General features: G+C 41.5%; 1 protein-coding gene across 2 annotated transcripts in view; it reads left to right on the top strand.

Moving 5' to 3' along the window:
- The window catches only part of LOC136871595 (serine-rich adhesin for platelets), a 387,706-nt gene that overhangs the window by 286,347 nt on the left and 82,944 nt on the right, over nucleotides 1-18,415 (top strand). The window contains exon 1 of one of the 2 annotated variants that reach the window (XM_067145042.2): nucleotides 17,096-17,350. The exons of the other annotated variant lie outside the window; for it this stretch is intronic. The gene's annotated coding sequence lies outside the window, so the exon portion shown is untranslated. Of the gene's footprint in view, nucleotides 1-17,095; nucleotides 17,351-18,415 lie in introns of those variants that run through there. 2 annotated transcript variants of the gene reach the window in all.

Below are 18,415 nucleotides of genomic sequence, written 5' to 3'. Positions count from 1 at the left end.
CAGGTAAGTTATAAATACCATGCCAGAAAAACTGCTTGTCTTTTGCGGCAAACTATTCGTCGAGCCATTTTCCAACCTCCTTGAAATTGCTGAAGGCTGCTCTGCGAGCGCGTGCCCCATTGGTGCTAATAGGTGATATATGGCACCAGATCGGGAGAGTACGGCGGGTGTGGAAGGATGTCCCATCCAAGCAATTTCAAGGTGTCTTTTACTGGTTTTACTGTGTGAGACGGCTCATTGTCGTGTAACAAAATCACTTTCCCATGTCTTCTGGCCTATTCCGGTCGTCTTTCGATCAGTGCATGATTTAAATTAATCAGTTGTTGGAGATAGCGTTGTGCATTAGCGCACAATACCATACGAGAGCGCGCACTGTCTTTCACATTGAAATCACCACGTTTAAATTGTCGAAACCATGTCTCACATGTTCTAATCGATGGAGCGGGTTCACCACATGTTTCTACCATCAAGCGATGACTTTCCACTGCCTTTTTCTTTTGATTAAATAAAAAAAAGTAATGCGTACCGCAAATGTTCCTTTTTCGGGCACGAAGTCGACATGTTCACTGAATGATACAATACAGACGCTAGTGTTTGGCGGACTCAACTTGTATGTGTTGGTAGGTTAATGTCAGACGAACAAACTGACGTATATGTTAAATTCATACGCTGCTTACTGTTCGCTGGCGCTATCTCTTAGTGAAAGCGGTAAAGACTTATGCATACACCTAGTATATCTTGAGGAGAGCAAATATCTAACAGAGAAACAGGGACTTTTATATATTACATAGCAGTAAAACACAAATGGTTTCCTTCAAATTTGAAGGTGGGCTTTAGCCCCAGGTCGCACGTTTGTGCGAGTTCAGTTTTATTTTTCTAACTGCTAAACTAAGTTACTTCTGTGCTTCGAACCGGACTACAACGATTGTGCGGGTTCTGCGCTACATCGTTCAACTGTTTTTCGTTTGTCTACCTGTCTCCAGGAAGCAGCAGCGACTGGTAAACAATGGTGTTAAAAACTGACCATGTGCTCTCAAGATAAGTGCTTTATATTTTTAAAAATACGACGTTGTTGGGCTATGTTTGGGAATGTGTCACTTGTAGACATTACAGTTATTGATTTTATGACCATTAGTTAGTTGTAAATACAATAATATTAATAATTATACTTGCATCAAAGTTCAAGTAGCACAATTGTGGCAGTCAGGCTTTGCTTCAGGTCGGTGGGAATTCTAACCTCAAATTGAAATATTACTTTGTAAGCAGTATTTTTAATTAATTCACATTTATAGAATAACTGTACAATATTTATGCCCAATTCCATATTATTTACGCTTACAGGTGTATCTGAGGACCAGATATTACATTGTTTGGACAACTCTGATATTAGTGATTTGTCAAGTGATGAAGATGACTGGGCAGCCACGGGATCAACACGTGTTCATGAATATGTGCGTTCTGACAATACCATTGTAGTTGTGGAATGGAAAGACACCCTAAGAGTTGTTGTTGCTTCTACTTGTGCCAGGATTGAACCCCTAGCCAAGGTAAGAAGGTGGTCCAAAAATTAAGACAAATATATTGAAGTCGACTGCCCTTTTTTGATTAAGTATTACAATGAGCACATGTGGAGAGTAGATATTTGCAATCAACGAGATAGAATTCAAAATATTAAAATCAGAGAAGAGCTAAATATAGAACCGTTTGTACAGAACTTACAGAAAGCAGGATTGAGATGGTTCGAACATGTAAAACGAATGGGAAAAGAACGGGTAACAAGAAGGGAATTGGAAAGAGAAGTTAAGGGAAAGAGACCAGTTGGAAGACCGAGAAGAAGGTGAATGGATCAGATTTGGAATGACATTAGAGAAGCTGGATTGGATGTGGCAGAAGTAATGGAGCAGAAAAAGTGAAAGGACAGAAAGGAGTGGAGGAGGCTTGTTAACCACACCCGGGCGACTGGAGTGGGACATAGATGATGATGATGATGATGATGATGATGATGATGATGATGATGATGAATTAGAATGCTACCGAGCATGGTTCAGGACAAAGAAATGGACCTTGAAATGATTCTCCACTTTCTGGATACAAGCATTGTTAATAGTTGGCTACAGTACCAGGAGGACTGCCGAGCAAACAAAATTCCCAAAAGTAAGATTCTCGATCTTCTCATTTTCGAATGATAGTGGGGCAAGCATTGGTTGCAACTCCAGACAGAGAGAGAAGAAAATAGGATGAGGATGATGAAGTTGAAGACAAACCTGCAAGAGGGAGACGAAGATCTACACGCCATCTCCTAAGCCTGTCTACGAAAAGAGATGACGGGTACGACCACTGGCCCAATGTTGATAAAATAGCTTTATCACGCTCTTGTCAGGACGAAGCTTGTAAAAGTAGAACCAGAACCCGTTGCATTAAATGTGATTTATATTTGTGCATTTCAAATGATAAACATAAGGTAAAACGTTGAAGGATGTTGAAAAGATTTTGTGTGTGACTTTGTGTATAAGTGGATAGGGGTGCTACATATTTTTAATGTAAGTTTTGATTTTTAATCATTTCTATACTTGTGAGTAATGTTATTGCTTGTATTTTGACTGTAAAGTTTGTAAATATGATGTAACACCTAACTAGGCTAACCAGGTTAAGTAGTATTAAATAAAGCCTAACCAGCACAAACGTGCTAGTCAAGTTTTGAAAAAGTATCAATTTTGGATTTTTAAAAATATTTTTCCATGATTCTGCATGTCAAACAATGGGTATTAACATGCACTGCACAGAAAAATTCAGAAATAATTATCTCAGGGCTGAAAGGGCTATACGAAACGAGTGAAATACTGCTCCTTAGTAACAGCTGCTTGGCAAAAACAAGAGATTATCACATATTGTTATTGTGAGTGTTAATGCTTGCATTTGAAAATAGATTATTAACACCCTGAACTGACTGTCCCATCACATATGCAGTAGGGTGCATCCGCTACATTGATGCGGTAAACTTTCGTGATTGAATCTCGTCGAGAAATGGATTTGATGTTGAGTCTTTCTGAACTCAATTTTGAGAAACTAGGGCATCACCGTAAAACGAGTACAGATGCGCAGAACACGTACTTCAAAACAGGAGGTGGACGCACAGACCTGGAGCACGGTGCTGTATAGGCTGGGAAGTGGGCGCCGTAGGTCAAGTGTCGCAGTAGCTCACATGGCAAGCGGGCGGGGAGATATGTGGTAGTCGACAGTACTGGAGGTAAGAGGTTCTAATCCCACATTAGAATTTTTTAACAGCCAGCTACCTGGGATGTGGTAAGGTTGCATACTTGATAGATTCCAAGGACTGATTTGTTTATTTGACCCTGTAAAATACCGTATGTATCATTGCATTGGGAATGGTGCCGGGTTGGGTTTATTCGAGGTACTCATAATGAATTAATAGTGGCGCTCACGATTGCTGCTGTCTCTCAGCCCGTAAACACACATCTCGTTATACACTGACTGACAGAGCAAATGCAACACCAAGAAGGAGTGGTCAGAACTTTATGCCAATTGCAGGGTAGACTGACGTCACTGAGGTATGCTCATGATGTGAAATGCGCCGCTGTGCTGCGCACGTAGCGAACGATAAATGGGACACGGCGTTGGCGAATGGCCCACTTCGTACCGTGATTTCTCAGCCGACAGTCATTGTAGAACGTGTTGTCGTGTGCCACAGGACACGTGTATAGCTAAGAATGCCAGGCCGCCGTCAACGGAGGCATTTCCAGCAGACAGACGATTTTACGAGGGGTATGGTGATCGGGCTGAGAAGGGCAGGTTGGTCGCTTCGTCAAATCGCAGCCGATACCCATAGAGATGTGTCCACGGTGCAGCGCCTGTGGCGAAGATGGTTGGCGCAGGGACATGTGGCACGTGCGAGGGGTCCAGGCGCAGCCCGAGTGACGTCAGCACGTGAGGATCGGCGCATCCGCCGCCAAGCGGTGGCAGCCCCGCACGCCACGTCAACCGCCATTCTTCAGCATGTGCAAGACACCCTGGCTGTTCCAATATCGACCAGAACAATTTCCCGTCGATTGGTTGAAGGAGGCCTGCACTCCCGGCGTCCGCTCAGAAGACTACCATTGACTCCACAGCATAGACGTGCACGCCTGGCATGGTGCCGGGCTAGAGCGACTTGGATGAGGGAATGGCGGAACGTCGTGTTCTCCGATGAGTCACGCTTCTGTTCTGTCAGTGATAGTCACCGCAGACGGGTGTGGCGTCGGCGTGGAGAAAGGTCAAATCCGGCAGTAACTGTGGAGCGCCCTACCGCTAGACAACGCGGCATCATGGTTTGGGGCGCTATTGCGTATGATTCCACGTCACCTCTAGTGCGTATTCAAGGCACGTTAAATGCCCACCGCTACGTGCAGCATGTGCTGCGGCCGGTGGCACTCCCGTACCTTCAGGGGCTGCCCAATGCTCTGTTTCAGCAGGATAATGCCCGCCCACACACTGCTCGCATCTCCCAACAGGCTCTACGAGGTGTACAGCTGCTTCCGTGGCCAGCGTACTCTCCGGATCTCTCACCAATCGAACACGTGTGGGATCTCACTGGACGCCGTTTGCAAACTCTGCCCCAGCCTCGTACGGACGACCAACTGTGGCAAATAGTTGACAGAGAATGGAGAACCATCCTTCAGGACACCATCCGCACTCTTGACTCTGTACCTCGACGTGTTTCTGCGTGCATCGCCGCTCGCGGTGGTCCTACATCCTACTGAGTCGATGCCGTGCGCATTGTGTAACCTGCATATCGGTTTGAAATAAACATCAATTATTCGTCCGTGCCGTCTCTGTTTTTTCCCCAACTTTCATCCCTTTCGAACCACTCCTCCTTGGTGTTGCATTGTCACTGTCAGTCAGTGTATTACCCCGGTTTAGGGAGAGGAACCGATGTCTTTCAGAACTGTAGTAAATGTGAAGGGATGCATAAAACTGGATCGCAAGGGGCTGGTGGACCACCCGGCATATCCTTTCTTCCCTTTAATGGCGACCATTTCTGTCCTTCTCGTGCTGCCATTTATTCCGATGCCATGGACTTCCTCATACACTTGAAATTCTTCCTCACAGAGCGTCTGTGCTATGGACGACCTGATGTTGTGATGTCTGGTGTTTCGGAGTGGAAAGTGTTAGAGTATTTCGTTGATGTATCCATTTATAAGCATTCGGATAATATTTATTACAAGAGACAGGTGGAGAGATCATGGTGAAGCCACCGGACTGAATTGCATGTAGTTTTTGAACAAAGGTTACCTTGTTCCAGTTTGTTAGTGAAACAAGCAGCGACTCACTATAGCCTCTTTAATACTTAAGAACCATATGATGAGATGTGAAATATTAATGAACATTGCACATTATGTGACTCACTGGGCGTGAGAATACAAACCTTATTGCAGCCTACCACTTTCCTGAAGTCATGCCTAACTTACCTCCAACAGTTTCAACTACAATGCTACTTACCTATAGTGTGACTCGAAGTTGTCTATATTACCCTCTTCTCATGGCCAAATTTTGACCTTTCCTTCAATGCTTTGAATCAAACTAGTCATTCCATTGTGTGTGTGTGTCTAATAGTAAATTTCACCAAAAAATGGGAAGTTGCACTGCAAAAGCAGGTAGTTAATTGAACATGTAAACTACCATAGGAAGCGAAGAGTCGCAAATGTACTTTGCACTCAGGAAACATGTTGCATTACCCCTTCAAACATACAGTAGGCCTAACAACCTCCGTTTCATTTCACATCAATATCATATTATTTAAAATCATCCAGGTGAAAATTGTTCAATAAATAAAATTCGTGCTCAATGTTTTCTTTCTTTCTTTCTTTCTTTCTTTCTTTCTTCCTTTGAAGAATATAGCAAGGGTTTTAACAAATGCGAAGCGTTCAGTTTGGCCTCGCTCATAGGAAATGATTTAACGTATAAGAATGATTTGCCGTCTACCGATTTCCCGGGCTGTTTATTCTGACATAGTTCTTTTTTCTAAATATCGTATATACTTCCGTTTCACTCCACCTTTTTTCAGTTCACTATCGTAATAAAAATTTTAAATACGTGTAATGATTAAATCTGCGCCCTTTTCACTTACACTATGCACAACTGTGGACATGACTATGGATTTTTTTTGTTGCTAGTTGCTTTACGTCGCACCGACACAGATAGGTCTTATGGCGACGATGGGACAGGGAAGGGCTAGGAGTGGGAAGGAAGCGGCCGTGGCCTTACTTAATTAAGGTACAGCCCCATCATTCAATCAATCAATCAATCAATCAATCAATCAATTAATACTGATCTGCATTTAGGGCAGTCGCCCAGGTGGCAGATTCCCTATCTGTTGCTTTCCTAGCCTTTTCCGAAATGGTTTCAAAGAAATTGGAAATTTATTGAACATCTCCCTTGGTAAGTTATTCCAATCCCTAACTTCCCTTCCTATAAATGAATATTTGCCCCAGTTTGTCCTCTTGAATTCCAACTTTATCTTCATATTGTGATCTTTCCTACTTTTATAAACGCCATTCAAACTTATTCGCCTACTAATGTCATTCCACGCCACCTCTCCGCTGACAGCTCGGAACATACCGCTTAGACGAGCAGCTCTTCTTCTTTCTCTCAGTTCTTCCTAACCCAAACATTGCAACATTTTTGTAACGGTACTCTTTTGTCGGAAATCACCCAGAACAAATCGAGCTGCTTTTCTTTGGATTTTTTCCAGTTCTTGAATCAGGTAATCCTGGTGAGGGTCCCATGCACTGGAACCATACTCTAGTTGGGGTCTTACCAGAGACTTATATGCACTCTCCTTTACATCCTTACTACAACCCCTAAACACCCCCATAACCATGTGCAGAGATCTGTACCCTTTATTTACAATCCCATTTATGAGATTACCCCAATGAAGATCTTTCCTATGTTAACACCTAGATACTTACAATGATCCCCAAAAGGAACTTTCACCCCATCAACGCAGTAATTCAAACTGAGAGGACTTTTCCTATTTGTGAAACTCACAACCTGACTTTTAACCCCGTTTATCAACATACTATTGCCTGCTATCCATCTCACAACATTTTCGAGGTCACGTTGCAGTTGCTCACAACCTTGTAACTTATTTATCACTCTATAGAGAATATCATCCGCAAAAAGCTTTATCTCCGATTCCACTCCTTTACTCATATCATTTATATATATATATATATAAGAAAACAAAGGTCCGATAATACTGCCTTGAGGAATTCCCCTCTTAATTATTACAGGGTCAGATAAAGCTTCACCTACTCTAATTCTCTGAGATCTATTTTCTATAAATATAGCAACCCATTCATTCACCCATTTGCTTGGTGTGGAAATGGGAAACCACGGAAAACCATTTTCAGGGCTGCCGACAGTGGGGGTTCGAACCCACTATCTCCCGAATACTGGATACTGACTATGGAATTAGAGATGCTGACACTGTAAATGCGTGTAAACATAATTGAAGCATTGATGCAGTTCTGGGCGGGGGAAAAACCTCACTTGTTCGATTTGACGTTATTGTTTTGACTGGCAGGGCTGGCTTATGTGCGATAAAGTCTGAACAAAAGTTTTCACAAAATGTGTGCAAGTAAAAAAGAACAGAGTAATTTATATCCTATCATGTAAGTAATACAGAGCAATATGTACTGTGGATTCTCTAATACAGTTTACAGTCACTGGTATTTTCCTGTGTAATAAATACTTATGCATATGTAACAGATCCACCAATTCAATACACTATTTAATGAAAGATCACCTCAAAGCAAATTTTAGTACATGTTTCGTCTACTTGGTGGACATCTTGAGCTAAATACCGTAAGTGCCAAACCATTATTACATTTGCATTGGAATTAAAATCCCTGGGGAAACTATTGCATGACTTGTTAAAATATGAAAAGAAACGCCGAATTAAAATATGAATAGAAAGTACAACTATCAAGTCGTAAAACACAACACATATTACTGGCACTCAAATCACATGAAAGTCTTAAAATTGTTCTTTGATATGTTGATACGCAAAGTCTTGATGCAGTAAGAAACCAAATTACGTGTCACATGTAACAAAATGCATAAAAAACGTTCAGATTAGCTGCAAACATCCTCCTGCAGCGTGGAGCAGTCTATTGTATGCTGTAGTGAACTTCAACAGGGAACCATTAAACTTTTTTTTTTTTTTTTTTTTTTTTTTTTTTTTTTTTTTGAGATCTTGCTAACGTCAACCGCATGTAACACTTACAAACGTGTGAGGTCTAAAAACAAAAGAAAATATCCGAATTAGATTCGCTTTAGTCTTTAATCTATCTCCCGATGCAATCTGATAGATACGCGACTCACCCCCCGCGGGTGGGGGACGCACATGTAGAATACACCCGCGGTATCCCCTGCCTGTTGTAAGAGGCGACTACAAGGGGCGACCAAGGGATGATTGAATTAGAACCATGAAACTACTCTTGATTCGTACCATCATGCGGGGAACACCATGGGTTGCATGTACTTGCGAGTAGTATCACTAAATTGCTACGAAATAGGTTTGTGATTAGTTGCAGTAAAAAGCCTGGCCTGGTGGATTCCAGTACCCGTGCGTTGTACCCATGTGAGCAACACCGCGGGTCTGGGCGTAGCCTGTGAGTTGTACCGCTATATGAGCGGCACCGTGGGTAAGCGTTGCCTGTGATTGGTACCCACTATGTGAGGAACACCACGGGAATACCGGCGCCCGTGACTAGTACACCTAGGTGAGGAACCTTACCGGTTTGCGTTGGCTATGAGTGGCGCCATTGTGTGAGAAACACCATAGGTCTGCGTTCCCTGTACGAATTGCAATACTTGTGAGTAGTACCATTTTGTGTGGAATACCGTGAGTCTTCGCTACTTTTGATCAGTACCCCAAAATGACAAATACCATGGTTCTACTTTACTCGCGACATGTACTATTCTGTGGGGCCTTAGACGTGAATTTAGCACCCCTTCAGACATCAAGCATAATTGTGCTTTATAAATGGTCCCTTGGTCAGTAATACTCTAATTAACTACCTTCTTTTTGAGTCTGATCCACTGTTTTTGTTTGTTTGTTTGCTTGTTTGTTTGTTTGTTTTTTGTAGGGTTTATGTCCATCCATTCATTCTTCATGACATTTTTATTTATTTTATTTTGGTCAGTGGATTAATTTGAATTTTCTGTTATTTCATTTCGTACCGTTAGGGGCCGATGACCTCTATGTTAGGCCCCTTTAAACAACAAGATCATCATCATCAGATACGCGACTCAAACCACGTGGTCACTTGCTCGCTAGTTAGGAAAATATGTGCCAACCAACCGTTACAACATGGACAAGTACAGGTTAGAACCTGTCGAGGAATACGGGCTGTGCTGGGATCGAGGGGAACTAGACCCAAACTGCTACTCACAATGGTGAGACACTTAGGTGTACGGAACAAAATAATCGTTAACTGGGGTATCTGCACTCTAAAGTCTTCAATACTTATTGACATTTTGCAAATGGCATAAAGAGCAAAAATCATCGGCATCGACATAAATTTCCTTTGGCTGAAAGGACATAACGAAATAGCTGGTCAAGTAGCTTGATGATGATGATGCTTGCTGTTTAAAGGGGCCTAACATATAAGGCCATCGGTCCCTGATCAACTAGCAAAGCAGAACTTCTCAGATAGAACCTATAACGCTATGGCAATTCCATACTACTGCGCAGCAAATCTCACAATGACTAGTCCAATAACTGGAACATGACGCAGGAGATTAAAGAACGGCACTACGCTGCTCATTAGCCTCACATTACAACAAGACCTTGATTTGAAAAATTACGTCTTAGTAGAAAGCACCTTACGTCCATCATACGCATCCGTCTCGGCCATGGCTGCCAATTAGAGTAGTGGATTCTCCCATGTGCGAAAAGGACCAAGAGGAAATTGCTGATCTTAACCACATCATTCTCGGTTGCAGTAAATATCGACAGGCACAATGTGTTTTATATGAAACACTGGCCCTTATTCATGTCCCTTTTGCAACCAGTGTAATATGCCCATTTTGTATAATATAATTTGACCTGAGAAAATAACATATTGACACAAATTATTTAACGTCAAGGTTACCCTAAGTACGTGCAGAGGCATATGACCCACACTATGCGGCCACGAAAAATGTGAAAAAGGAAACGTTTAATAGCCTAAAGGCCGGAAGCCAAAAATTGAATGGAGACGGAAAACAAGCACTCCGAAACAAAATGGAAGGATTAAGGCCCAAAAAACAGGGGTCTTATCCCACGCTACCGGGTGACGAACAGGGATAAAGTTACAGGCTGAGAACGAATTTTAAATTTAGAAGGTAGGTAAGAAATTTTAGTCATCCAGTTCGAATACAAGGAGCGATTGCGAGGGTAAACACTCGTGCTCCCTTACATTTGATTAACTTCCAGTAAGGAATACAATTTTAGTCCTAAGACGGTGCGGAAGGTCCTACATTGCTAGAAAATGAAAGGCCTAACTATAACATTCTAAATGAAAACCCGCTGAAGTCTTCCCCGCACTTCACACGCCGGAACAGTCACTTATTTAAATTTATTCTGTCATACTTTCTTAGTTTGAACATCCCTCAGGCTGACACGCCGCCTCCTTAATTCCCGAAGTAGCCTCTCTCAATCCTTCACGATGCACACACTACCGCACCATCCAGGTAACACCCGGAGCCCATGAACCGCTCCTCTTATAAAAGGAAAATGGGAGAAACATCTATACCTTTACAATCCAAGAATATGATTAGGCGGCCACAAGTTACAAAACAGGACCATAGTTGGTGAATAATTTAACTGTCTAGCTTGCAATAGGCTGGTAGAATTAGAGGAGATGTCGGAGATGCTTTTGACAACTTTTGAAACACAAAATATAATACAAGCATAACTCTAGGTTTACCAACTTCAACATTCAAACTTCCTCACAAATTTGTTTTGAGCTTTACCCTCCGGAGTTCATTCCAAAATATACGTTAGAGCCATCTAACGATCGAAGGAAAAACTTTTACAACATTTCAAAAGTTCTTAGTTGCAATCAGTGATGGCCATAGTAGAGAAGGTGCACAAAACCAACAGGAAGGGAAGGTGTACCCTTGGTACAACAATAATAACAATAATGTTATTTTGTTTACGTCTCACTAACTACTTCTGCGGTTTTCGGGGACACCGAGGTGCCGGAATGTTGCCCAACCGAACGTCTCTTAAATGCAAACAAATCCACCGACAAGAGCTTGGTGTTTTTTGGGACCTTCAAATACAACCTAACTGAGCTGGGATCGAACCCGTTAACATAGGCTCAAAAAGACTGCTCGGCAAAGCATAACGTAATAGGTGTAATACGTGTTACTTAACCACGATGTGTCTGACACCTAAATGAACCATAACTACCTATAATGATGTTAGGAATCGTGAAAAAAAGCATTGCTGCTATGAATTACAAATATAATCCTTCAGTCAGAAGTAAAATCTGTAGTCTAAACTATTAGAGCACCAGACTTGGAAGCTGAGGAAAGCAACCTCTGACCGGTTCATCTCTTGGTATTTCCGCCTTGCGTTTAACATTCCACCCATGTTTCATCCATACATTGTCTGTAAACGTTCCCTCAGGTAGGGCAAACCTGTCGTCATGATCTCTTTCCATCCCTAGCTTGAAATGTACTGAATCACTTTTGCTTCCGTTGAGAGGTGTTGAAATTTGTTGTTACAAGAAAGCGAGAGCTATTGAGGTCTTGGTCTGGTGACATTAAACTTCTGCAAGATAGAAGGTCTTACTTATTGAATGACTCCACCTATACAATACAATACAATATTAGTCCTCTCTTTCCCCTTTTTTAAAGGGACATGTTTCGTCTCTCCCTTGTGAGACATCTTCATCCTAAAATATTATGACAAACACATAATATTCTTAACATTAAAAAGCAATGACATATCCTTAAAATATTAGAATCAAGATGATTCAGTCAGTCACATGTAAACACAGTTTTAAAGTCCGGTTCCGTGGCTAAATGGTTAGCGTGCTGGCCTTTGGTTACAGGGGTCCCGGGTTCGATTCCCGGCAGGGTCGGGAATTTTAATCATCAATGGTTAATTTCGTTTGATCGGGGACTGGGTGTATGTGTCGTCCTCATCATTATTTCACCCTCATCACGACATGCAGGTCACCTACGGGAGTCAAATCAAAATATCTGCACCTGGCGAGCCGAATATTCCCTCGGACACTTCCGGCACTAAAATACCATACGCCATTTCATTTCATTTCACAGTTTTAAAACAGTTCGTGTTGTTAAAAATTGTCTTAAGACCAATTAATAAATGGTGAAAGTCCCCATGAGTTTTGATCAAACCAACCAAACCCCATGGCACTACAGCCCTTCAAGGGCCTTGGCCTACCAAGCGACCGCTGCTCAGCCCGAAGGCCTGCAGATTACGAGGTGTCGTGCGGTCAGTACGACGAATCCTCTCGGCCGTTATTCTTGGTTTCCGAGACCAGAGCCGCTATCTCACCGTCCTATAGCTCCTCAATTCTAATCACGTAGGCTGAGTGGACCTCGAACCAGCCCTTAGGTCCAGGTTAAAATCCCTGACCTGGCCGGGAATCGAACTCCGGACCTCCGGGTAAGAAGCACGCACGCTACCCTTACACCATCGGGCCGGCATGAGTTTTGATACTCAAAATAAAATTAATATGATTATCACAGCGTTCCTACAGAGAGCCACACACGAGCCGGCTGGACAAAAGAGAGATAAACAGGGCGGAGAAATTTTTCATACACCAGTAAATATATGAATTGCACGAATTGTCCGGCTACATAAACCAACATATTGAGTAATTCCACCTAAAAAAAAAAAAGCCGCCCTTTTCAACCAGACATATACGTATTCAATCTTCCAACTTGATATGACATCGATCTGTTTTTAAGATTAAATTAGGATTTTAGAACGCTGTGATTATCGTATTAATTTTATTTTGAGTTTCAAAACCCAAGGGGACTTTCACCATTTAATAATTGGTCTTAAGACAATTTTTAACAACACGAACTTGTTTAAAACTGTTTACATGTGAAAGATTGAATCATTTTAACTCTTTAACATTTTAAGGATATGTCATTGTTTTTAGTAAGAATATCATGTGTTCATCATAATATTTCACGCTGAAGATGTCTCACAAGGAGGAGACGAAACATCTCCTTTAAAAAAAAATAAAGTAAAAGGAATAATATTGTTTCTGTATTGTAAAGGTGGAGTCACTCAATCATTAAGACTTTGTCTTGTTCAGGCTGACAATACGGATTAATTATGAAATGTATTTCTTGTATTAAACGTCTATTTGTTTGTTCATATCACATTCGTTTCAGTTGTTCAGATGTCCCTAAGCTATGAATGATTTAGATAATTGCATTATAATAAAATGGTATTTTTGTTCCGAATTTTCTACTAATACTTCGTTTCAATCTCGGATGGGGTGTCAGTCGAATGTCAATGAAGATCTGAAAGATCGTAGAATTTGACCAGCTAGTTTACTGGAATCATCACCTTCGAATGATATTTATTTCTTACGTGCCCTAATCTTGTTTATCTCCTGTAGTGAAAGCGTGTTCGTCTTTTCTCTATCCCTGCTAGAATTCCTTTCGTATTGCCAATGTCGCCAGGACAGGATATGTGTAACCACCTCATAATGTACATCCGGTAGACGTATGGATTATGGCTTTTAGTGCCGGGAGTGTCCGAGGACATGTTCGACTGCCAGCTGCAGGTCTTTTGATTTGACTCCCGTAGGCGACCTGCGAGTCGTGATGAGGATGAAATGATGATGAAGACGACAGATTCACCCTGCCCCCCGTGCCAGTGATGGTTAAAATTCCCGACCCTGCTAGGAATCGAACCCGGGACCCCTCTGACCAAAGGCCAGCAGGCTAACCATTTAGCCATGGAACCGGACGGTAGATAATAGACAATATTGCTCAGAGTTTCACTGGTGGTGGATTTTAGCCTAGTTTTTCATCCTGCAGTGACGTTGAAGTGGACCGTGCCTGTTGTGCGTTGCATATCTGTGATCTTGTCCCTGTCCTTTTTCAAGCCTAAGCCCATAATTCTTCAACTGTGAAGAGAGTTTATTTTTCTACTTACTTGTCTTTGGTCTTCGTCAATTCAACATTACTACTTCCAATCATTGTCCGGCTCCGCGGCTAAATGGTTAGCGTTCTGGCTTTTGGTCACAGAGGTCCCAGGTTCGATTCCAGGCAGGGTCGGGAATTTTAACCATAATTGGTTAATTCCCCTGGTCGCTTATGGACGTCAAATCAAAATACCTGCTCCTGGCGAGCCAAAGTCCTCGGACACATTCCGGCACTAAAAGCCATACGCCATTTCATTTTTACTTCCAATCATATGAAAATGTCAAAAATCTGTATATATAAAGTAAGAGCGTTGTCTACAGATTGCTCAGACTTTAAAAAGAATGGTATTTCAGTATCGGTCGTGTGCACTGTAACAAGGAAAGGCTGTTTTTAATTTTCCGTCCTCTCATGTATGTATGTATGTATGTATGTATGCAAGGGCATCGCGACAAAATGGCCGAAGAGAATTTAATGAAAATTGATACGTAAAGTCAGAGAATGAGGCATTATAATTTAAGCTATAAATAATTGTATTCGCACTGAGTGAACTTGTAGTTGAGGGGAAGGCCTAAAATTTAGTTCTCAGATATTAGTTATTAATGGTCTTATCGACAAATATTATATAACTAAAGTTATATAGAATTAAATTTCCGATCATTTATGTCTTATGCATGTTTTACCGTACCGGCTATGATAATATAATTAATGAATTTCGATTTTTCTTGGGAAGTCCATATCATGACCGTACCAGGAGAAAATGGATGAACAGAATTTAATGAAAATCGGAATTTTAAGTCTGGGAATATGGTAATACAGTCTACTGCATGCAGAATGAAGTGGTAGTTTAGAGGAATGCGCCTAAAATTTAATTTTTGAAATACCTATATTATTGGTACTATCGACAACTATTATTTAACAAAGTTATAGAGAATATGATTTCCAAACAAGTATATCTTACACAGTTTTAACATACCGACTATGATAATAACATAAATAAATTCAAACCTTTGTTGCTTAGTCCATATCAACGCCTAGGATTGCTAACATGGAAATATTGTTTAGTCGTGTTAATTAGCGATGTTTTTTATCATGATTATGTTAAGGTGTAAAACAGCATTGCTATTGGTGCGTGTCGACAAGGGAAACAGTGAAGATTACAAAAAAATGAGATAAAAACAGCAAAGGAACAATATCTGGAATAATAAGGCAGGAGGGAGTCATGAAAGAAGGAAGGAAATTAGATGTTCTAATCCACGAACCTACTACGCTGGCGTAGCAGGGGGAGAGATGATACTCCCACGTGGCGCGTCCCAGGTGGCGGATAGGGGGCTCCTAACCGGCTGCCGGCGGACTTGAGGGAAATAAAATACCTCTCGCGGACCAGACACGTAACCCCTTGTGGGTGGGGGACGCAGACGAAGAATACACTCACGGTATCCCCTGCCTGTCGTAAGAGGCGACTAAAAGGGGCGGCCAAGGGATGATTGAATTAGAACCATGAAACTACTTGTGATTAATACCACCACGCGGGGAACACCATGGGTCGCTTTTACTTGCGCGTAGTACCACTATGTCAGGTACAAAATAGGTTTGTGATTAGTAGCAAAAGAGTGTGTTGCCGGCTTTTACAGTACCTGTGATTGGTAGCACTATATGAGCGATACCATGGGATGAGCGACACCATGGTTCTGGCTTGCCTATGATAAGTACCCACTATATGAGGAACACCACGGGATAGTGAGAGTCCCTGTGGTTAGTACACTTATGTGATGAACACCATAGGTTTGCGTTGCCTGTAAATGGTGCCGCAATGTGTGAAACACCATAGGTCTGTGTTACATGTGCGAATTTCATTACCTGTGAGTAGTACCATACTGTGTGGAATACCGCGAGTCTACGCTACTTTTGAATAGTACTGCACCATGACAAATACCATGGTTCTACTTTCCTAGCGATAAGTACCATTATAAGGGACCGATGACATTGATTTTGGACTCCTTTAGACTAAAAGCATCATCGATTCATTATTATGCTATAGACGCAAATCCTTAGTCAGTAATACTATTATTTCACGTCAGTTTCTGTGAATGCGAGACATTGCGGGTCGGATCCACTGATTGTTTTAATTTATATCCATCCATTCATTCTTCGTCCCCACGAGACGAATTCTGGTCAGTGAAGGATTTTGGACTTTTAATTTGTCATTCCAATTCGTCTCACTTCGTACCATTAGGGGCCGATGACGTAGATGTTAGGCCCCTTTAAACAACAAGCATCATCATCAGATATTCTAATATCCCCGAGTTGGGAGAAAACTAATTGTGAAGGCCCATAATATTGAAATATATTTTAATGAATTAACAGTATCAACAATAGCATTAAGTTGCATTGACCATTGGTGTAATGTGATTTGTCTCTTCAGCTGCCACTCATCTCCGATAGACGGGATGCGTCCCGAGTAAAACAGGTTGCCTGAGTTGTGGAGGAATGTACCTGGGGAGCTTTGCACATACTATATTATGATTGTCTCGTCAGCGACGGGTACTTCAGCTACTAGTAATATGGAGAATAAGATAAAAATAATGATGCAAAATTTTAACACTTCTTTCTATTGGCTATAGACCTGTCAGCAAGCTGCGAGCGTTTGTCCGGTTATAGCTGGCTTTCTTGAAAGAAACAAAAAGAAAATCCTCTTTGCTAGTTGTTTCTCTTGCTGTTGGTGTCATCTGCAAGGCAAGGCAAGGTCGAATTAGCCGGCGGCAGGTGAATATTGAAGTAAGAAGTGAAGAACCTTGTTTCTGTGCTGTCAAGGTTGTGACATCACACAAGTTCTCCCCACCACCAATCGACCTACCAGCAGCTGTAGACATGCAGCCCCAACCTCTCACTTTCAGTCTGGTGCAGAGACGCGCTGCGCTTGAGTGGTTGCAGGTCGTGTGTATGTGTGTTGGTGTGAGTGATGTCAGACTCAACGTAGTGCTGTGATTCCACCAGTGTTTGAAACGGCAGACTGTTGTTCTCTCCGGCGTGGCGCCTTGCTGTCGACCAGCGCACGAGGTTTGCTGCGCGATTAGATCTTCATCTTGTTACCACGAATTAAGTCTGCCCTAATACAGGATCTAATTAACAACAGACTCCCAGGGTATTAGAAATGACACAGGTAATTGTTTTTATTCTTCTTCAGTTAGGCCATACATCAATCTCGGATTAACTAATTTATTTATTTACTGCTTTACAGTCGAACCTTGATATCTCGAGCCTCCATTATTCTAATTTTCAGTATCTCGAACTAACTTAAATTTCCCGGCCATTTGTCCTATTCTTCACGTGTATTTATTTCTCCATTACGCGAAATTCGGTTACACGAATCTCTCGAAGCAAACATTTCCTCCCTTGAAACAAAAAAATACTTCATAACTCGAATTTTATGCAACATGAATTGTGCAATACGTCATTTGTGGTTTGTGAGGAACAGTTAACAAGTAAAGAAAGGGTTTCAGTGATGCTGGGACCTAATATGACGAGGACCGAAAAACTAAAACTTCTAATGATCGGAAAATCGGTGAAGCCTCGCTGTTTCTCAGGTGTGAATCAATTACCGGTCACGTACGAAAGCAACCCCCGAAGTCGCAGTGACAAGCTCCATTTACGAATCTCGGCTGCGTGGTATTGACGGGAAGTTGCAGGATACTATCCTCATTTTTCCGTATTGAAAGTCAGTTAAAGTAGAACAATAAAACTTTGATTTCCACCTATTCAATACTTTAAAAGCAATTATAAAATTAGGATCTCATCCTTATTTTATTGCTAAATTATTAAAAACATAGGACATGTTTCGTTCAATTATTGAACATCTTCAGCTATACACATTTTTAACAAGGTTAAAATCGGTAACATTATTCTAATAATTTGCAACTTATTGTTTAACTGCTAACAGACTTAATCATAATAACTATTAAAATTATTTTGAATATAAAACATTATCGATTACGTCGTCTTATTAAAATAATATCACTATTTGTAGTGTTCGAAAGTTTAAAAACTTTGTTCTAAATTTGAAATCTGACTAACCTGTGACATTGTGACATTTCTTATGGACAAGCCCGACACTACATAGGAAAATGGGTACAAAAGAAACAAAATGAAGAACTGGAAAAATACTCCAGGATACAGGCTTGCAAAGGAACTGATAAAAGGACTTTATGAAGAACTGTTGAAACACAGC

Source organism: Anabrus simplex, chromosome 4, assembly GCF_040414725.1.
Source record: "Anabrus simplex isolate iqAnaSimp1 chromosome 4, ASM4041472v1, whole genome shotgun sequence".
In the NCBI taxonomy this organism is placed as follows: Eukaryota; Metazoa; Arthropoda; class Insecta; order Orthoptera; family Tettigoniidae; genus Anabrus; species Anabrus simplex.
Note: the sequence above shows the minus strand (reverse complement) of the source record. Positions and strands in the feature narration are given on the sequence as shown.